Source organism: Octopus sinensis, linkage group LG2, assembly GCF_006345805.1.
Source record: "Octopus sinensis linkage group LG2, ASM634580v1, whole genome shotgun sequence".
Taxonomy (NCBI): Eukaryota; Metazoa; Mollusca; class Cephalopoda; order Octopoda; family Octopodidae; genus Octopus; species Octopus sinensis.
Window position 1 is genome coordinate 103018867 of NC_042998.1, and position 7550 is coordinate 103026416.

Genomic DNA, 7550 nt, shown 5'->3' on the forward strand with positions numbered 1-7550 from the left:
CGCAAAAGCAACCTTCTTGAGGGAGGGGGGAATCAAGCTTCTTACCACACAGCCGTGCCTATATATAATATTCTAGATTGATTCAACTCCCTATAACTTAAAGATCCGTTCGTCCATAGGACGAACCCATCTCACCACATATCACCAGATTTGTGACAAACGGATTTGAGACAAATTTAGAATGGTTTCAGGTGTGAGGTGTATATTCGTCAACTCAGGCCACGTGGTACGGATACGACACCAGTTCTTTTCCACATTCTTATGTTCACGTGTACAGGTAAGATATTATCAGGGAGCTATCCATCAACACACACACACACACACGCGCGCACACACACACACACACACACACACGCGCACGCACGTGTATATCTTTATGTATATGTGTATACACAAACACACATGCACAAACATAGACAGAAAGACAGACAGATAAAATAGATAGATAGATAGATAGATAGATAGATAGATAGATAGATCGATAGATAGATAGATAGATAGATGGATGGATAGATAGATAGATAGATAGATAGATAGATAGATAGATAGATAGATAGATAGATAGATAGATAGATAGATAGACTCGCTTTATTGTCGCCACTTGTGTTTTGCGATCAAATGTAATGCATTTTAGTTATTTCTTTTGTGCACCATGATTTCACCTATTTTTCCAAAGCCATCACTGCTTTGCACATTGCACTATTTATTATTCTTATAATTCTAATTCTAATTCTAATTATCATTATTATTATTATAATTATCATTATTATTATTATAATCATCATTATTATTATTATTATCATTATTATCATTATTATCATTATCATTATTATTATTATTATTATTATCATTATTATTATTATTATTATCATAATTATTATTATTGTCAGTGTTGTTGCTATTGTTTTGTTATTGTCGTCGACGTCGTTGTTGTTCTTGTTGTTTTTGTTGAACTCATACTTTTAAATCTCAGGAGATTTTCTTTGCATCACACCTTTGCAACTTTCTCACATATGTATTAGATTTAAGTGTCGTTTTTTTTTTTCAAGAGATTTTTCATGTTTACACGGGTTTTGTCTTGGGCGTGTTTCTGAGTGTGCGTTTGCGTACATGTGTTTGTGCCTGCATCCTTATGTCTGTGTGTTTATGTACGAACCTTAGCTTGTTCTGTGCTTTAAGTCGACAAACGAATAGTTATAAAGATAGATGTATGCATACAGAGAGATGATTTCAAATTTGGGGAAAGTTTTCTTTATTGTGCCTTGGTTTAAGTCTAAATTTGACAGAAGAAGAAGAAAAAGAAGAAGAAGAAGAAGAAGAAGATGAAGAAGAAGGAGGAGGAGGAGGAGGAGGAGGAGGAGGAGGAGAAGAAGAAGAAGAAGAAGAAGAAGAAGAAGAAGAAGAAGAAGATTTCCGTGGATATGTATTAAAAGCTACTATCATAACATGAGAATTATAATGAAACATAATTTTTACCATGCACCCACTCCAAATTTCAACTCCAGGAACCCAGATACTTCCCCACTCGAGCGAGCCATCATGCTTCCGTAGGAATTCGAGGTTCTGTTTCGCCAACCAACGAATTAAAAATTCGAAAATATATTGGACTATGTGAAAGAGACTTCAAACAAGCAAGAAGAAAAATGACAACTATCGGTCTTTTTTCCGGCACGTAGACAAGAAAAATAGCTAACCCCTGTTGGGAATGAATGTCAAAAATAACCCACACTTCATCCATCAATGAAAAGTCTACGTCATGCATTAATAGATCAAGTAGGAATAAGCTTTACATATGTGTGTGCATGCGTGTGTGTGTGCATGTGTGTGTGTGCATCTATGTGTTTATGTTGTGTACACGTAAATTGAGGGACTTCTGGGTACAATTTATATCAGTTAGTGTCACCACATTGCAGCTCATTCATTGGTTAGATACTGAGATTGCACAAACACACACACATACACACACATACACATAGGTAACTCTTTCAGACAGGTGTTACATGTATCAACTTTGCGTTTAACAAATTTGCCCAGAAGAAAAATAAGAAAGGTAATTTTATATGATAGTTTTATATTACAGCAGTCGAAATAACGTTGTTTGGAAATAAAGAATTAGAAATTTTAGATAGATCTAAAATTCCTTAGCGTGTGCGTGTGCCATCAAAAGTGAACAATTCGCATGTTATCTTGCTATACCCATAAAAGACTTCGTTCGATGAAAGCTAATAAAATCTAATTAATGTAATTAAATCTATATTCACCTCAGACTTTGATATGGTTGATTTATATTAGATAAGACATAAAAGCCGCTTCACCATGTGAAACAGGTGTTTCCTTTACCGATATAACATTATTTCAAGTGGGTGAAAATTCGAGGTATACAAGGTTAAATCAATCGCAGCCAATATTCATGGTCAGGACAAGCACTCTTGGTTTCAATTCCTTAACAGGACAGTGCGTTGTATTCTTGAGTAAAAAAACGCTTCACATGAAGTTGTTCTGCGAGGACATCCATATCTAGCATGTGGTACACAGTTTACCTGTGCAGGTAACGTTGACTCGATGAAGGAGGTGAGCATATGTACAGCACATATATTTGATCACTATAGACAAATCACTTGTTTAGGTCTTTCCACAAAAACTGAACACACATACCCCCATATATATATATATATGAAGGGTACTGGGTTCGATTCCTGTAACCGCCTGCTGGCAAGTTTTTCCCCACTTCCCAATCTTTGCTGGTTTTTACCGCTAGACTGCGCTCGAAATTTACTCTTTTGTTTTAAAAGATGTGTATGTGTCTGTCTGTCAGCATATATATGGGGATATGGATAGCTAGAGGAAGCGAAAACACACAGAGATAGATATGTGTGTGTGCTTTTGTATAGATGCTTTGTCTGTTCTCCGACAATTTTAGCATCATTTATACTTTACTGATTAGATCTCCTTAACGGTTTGAAAATACTTCCCCTCATTCCTATTGACGTAAGGACAACAATTCATCGCTGGTGACTATGTAATAGAAAGATCTGTGCACCCCCCCCCATTAATTTTTTGTTCGTCATTTTTTATACTTTGTGAAAATAATATATTTGTGTAGAATGCTACTTTATCACTAACAAAATTTCCTCTTTATTACTGTAACTTTACTCAAAACATATTACAATACCAAATCACAACAGGTCGCAAATTATATTTTTACCAACAACCTACGCCAGCTTATTATTAATGATAAATAAACATAACAGTCTATTATTTGAGAATCTCAAAATGAACAAAAAAAGTTTGTGTTTGCTTAATGAAGAAACTCGTTAATGGAATATTCGAAAAGACATTCATACTAAGTGACATACTACAAGAATTAATCGATGGATAAATAATACAAATATTATGACATAATCAAAAAGAAATCTTGAGTAACAACGTAATAAGCTTCTCATCATTTCTTACTCGTTCACTCGGATGATTGTAAATCAAAGGGCCCTGATAGGTGTATTCAGGACAATTTTTTGTAAGCAGTTATCATTTATGTCATATCAGACTGATAATTTTGTGAATGTCAATAACAGCAATACTAAAACGATCGTAAAATTAGCTCAACTATGCAAACCCCGTTTTCCCTTTATTATTTATTTGTCCTGCAAAAGAAATATTGTCAGACTTACAGCGTTATTGTATATGGCTCTGAATTTATTTTGACAGAACACCTATAGTTAGAACGTGGAATGAACTTTTTCGTTGGGTATAGCAAGTAATAGATTAAAAAATGGTGGTAGTGTGTTCGAAGTTGCTATGTGTGACCTTTTACAACTGTAACCCTAACAGTTACCCAAGTCTATATCTGTGAACACACTTTTTGACTGACAAGCTTATGTGCATACATTAACTTTGAAAGAACAGATGTAGATATTACCAAACTGCGTTTTGATTAAGTACAGTGAAAAATGAACTCTACATACGGCATATTATATCGATTAACAACTGTGACACGTGGAATGCTAATTATATTTTCATTTTATATTCTGCGAGAAACTATGATGCTACAATTACTTCTAAAAATAACAGCTGTTCTTAGAACGTCTGCTAGAACTTAAGTAAGAAACAGAGGTCTCGTAACATTGTTTTATGCAGCGGATGAAGCAAAAGATTCAGATTCAGGGTATATTAAATTTTATTATTTGCTTTCCAAGAGAAGAGAAAGATAAGTTAGAACATGATGTAGAAAGTGTTACAAACTACTAACACAGATAAACGATTATGCATACTAGATGATACCTTAGATGAATACTTGTAAAATGTGTCAATGGGTGAAATATTATCATAAGCATAGATTGTCGAAACACATTGCATATTTGAAGTTCTGGTTTTAACAGTTTAAAGAATAAAAAAAAGTCTAAAAGTAGACTGCTATCAAGGTTTGATTAATAAAACCGAAATGAAAGAAAATGTATGTTGTACTTCCATATTCATTAATGAGGAGGGCATTCCACAGGAATTCAGAACTACTCTTTACATTCACATGCAAATCCAGATTGTTACAGATCTTCGTTGCATCCTTCGTTACATGAACTGCTAGAGCTCATTTTCGATAGCATGAAATTAGAAAATACAAGAGTATTTAAAAGATGTTTACAAGAATATACTTTAAAAATCAGATACTTTGTATTTCAGAAAAGAGGTCTTCCATCTTCCATATGCACCACTGCAGGTAATCTGGGAATAACAAGATAAACTCACTTAGCAGCCAATATCTATATTTGCATAAACACAAAGTTCCTGATATTAGTCTTTTAGAACTACAGCAAATCATTTTGAACTGCAGTCTGTGCGTCTTTGTATCAAAGAAAATACTTCAGAGGGGATAATTATTTAAAAAATTGCTATTTCCAACTGTACACCTTTGCTGGAATGTATATCGATAGAGACATGCATCACAACATATGTTGTATATATGCTAAGTAACATGTGCCGGAGCTTCAGGAAATATAATGCACGTATTATTTGAATTTTGATCCTGCGTTATATCCGAATATAGGTACAAGTATGCATTCAAAGCATTGATAGAATTTTTGTTGTTTTTATTGAAGAGAACTTATGAATTAATGAACCAAAATGTAGCATTGTTGTCAAGTATTCATATGCTTCAGAAGCACTTTGGCATCCATTGAGGGTTCGCATTCTTTCTGTTGAAATAATTGGTTCATTGTGAAAATGAATTGCCGATACGTATTAAGAATACTTAAAGTGAATAGAGGTCAGAAGACTACATTCATTCAATGCCTTACTACAAACCGCACGGATTATTCTACTTAAGATGTAACGTTCTTTAATTTCCAACAGCATTGTTTAGAATAGATTGGTCAAATAGACAAAAGCAATGCACGGACATCAACACAAAGAATCTACTTTAAGACCTCTTGAGTTTGTGAAAAATATCATATGAGTAAGATTTTGCTGCAGTTATCTTCACTACAGGACCTAAGGGGCATAACTACCAAAAGTACAAGAAATTAATAATAAAAAGCGCTTTATAGAATGTACTGATTATGGTGATGGAAAAGGAATTATAAATATATATTGATTTGTAACTTATTCTTCACGTCATATTCCACGCCTCTTAATGAAATATTGTTGGTTTATAAAACCTTAGCCCGTTAAAATTGCAGTTACCTAGCAAATTACAGTTACCTAAGGGTTACAGTTACTTGACATCGATTATAAATAGTTGAAAAGTGTGTTATCACTGAATTGTACACTTCCTATCAATGAAAACGAACTTCCCATAACCAAATCATCACTGGGTGACTACACCAAATACATCGGAATGTTTTGATCTTGCCACCAAATATTAACAAAAAAGCTAGAAAAATTCTTTAAAGAAAGATCAAATTCTATGTCACGCTTTTAACATCTTAATGCAAGTCATATGTTTCTTCAACCTAATATTAAATATATATTTGATTTTTTGGCTGTTCTGGAAGGAAAAATTATTTCCAAATTTCTATTAAGTGTATGGAAGCATGTTTGGATCAATAACTGTTACCTTCACAAAACTGCTCGCATTGTTCTACAAATGATATATATTTCATTCACTATTTCTAGTTCAATTTCTATTGATAGATATTCTGGTTGTAGTTGTAATACCAACAATGAAGTCGCAAACATAATTCACTGCTGTAGTTTTATATTGAATCACTAAAAATGTCACGGGGTGTATTTTACGATGTTGATCTCAATTTGTATTGTCTTTTGTTGTTTAAATGATTTGCCTTCTGAAGGCAAGAATCGGCAGCCACATTGTTATTTAAAGACTGTTGGCAGAGGCTATCGTGAAACTACCAAGGCTCAGCTTCTTCATTTTGGAAGAATTTGATGAAACTGAAAATTAATTCAGTATTCAACTAGAGAAACGAGGGGGAAAGTTATAAAGTGTTGATTTTATGGTGCGTGTTGGTGATGTTGAGAGGCAACAAGATACTATTACTAAAATTAATCTTCCAATCGATGTTTTATTTCCATCGAATCAAAATCAAATGATCGATCGTTGGAAGCCCAGTTCCTGCACCTTTCTCAAATAGAGCAATAATTTTGTAACGATGCTCTTGTTAATTTCCTTAAAGAGAATAGTATCAACACACCAGAGGGCAAAACAGTCACAAAAGATTCCACACGTTCGATAACGATGGTACTTTGTACAATTATCTCTGAACAATTGCGAAACCTTCAAAAGAATACATGGATTTGCAAAGGAAAAAAATAATCAGGATAAACCAATGATATAAACGTATGATTTAAGATGATGCTGTTACAGAAAATGAGCATTAAGACAACATTTCATTGTTCCAAGAATTAAACTGACACCTCTCTGCCATTTATTCTTTTATGATTCTAGTTCACAGCACGCGCGGCTTTTGCCAAGAGATTATGTGAATTTTAATGGGTGGTACAGAACAAAATAGACCTGTTGTTCACAAGTGATATGCATTGATATTTTAGAATTTTACAATACCCTCTTTCTCCCAAAATGTCACCAAGATAATAAACTGTATATATCGAATTCTGAAAACTCACCTTGTCTACTAACAGAATAATTAATGCAGCTACTTTTTAAATACAATTTTACGGGGTTATTATCGTTAATTTATTTTGTATTTCATTATGCAGTATGTGTGTATTATATAAACGCAATAAACGCATGCATACACACACATACGAAATCACACAGACACACAGACACACAGACATATATATATATATATATATATATATATATAGAGAGAGAGAGAGAGAGAGAGAGAGAGAGAGATAGATAGATAGATAGATAGATAGATAGATAGATAGATAGATAAGCAGAGATAGATAGATAGATAGATAGATAGATAGATAGATAGATAGATAGATAGATACACACACGCACATACACACATATATATGTATGTATGTATGTATGTATGTATGTATATATAGTACAATATCGATAATAAACAAAACGAAGAGTTGGAACATTCATACTTTATGTTTATTTCCAGTAGGTTTATTTATAATAC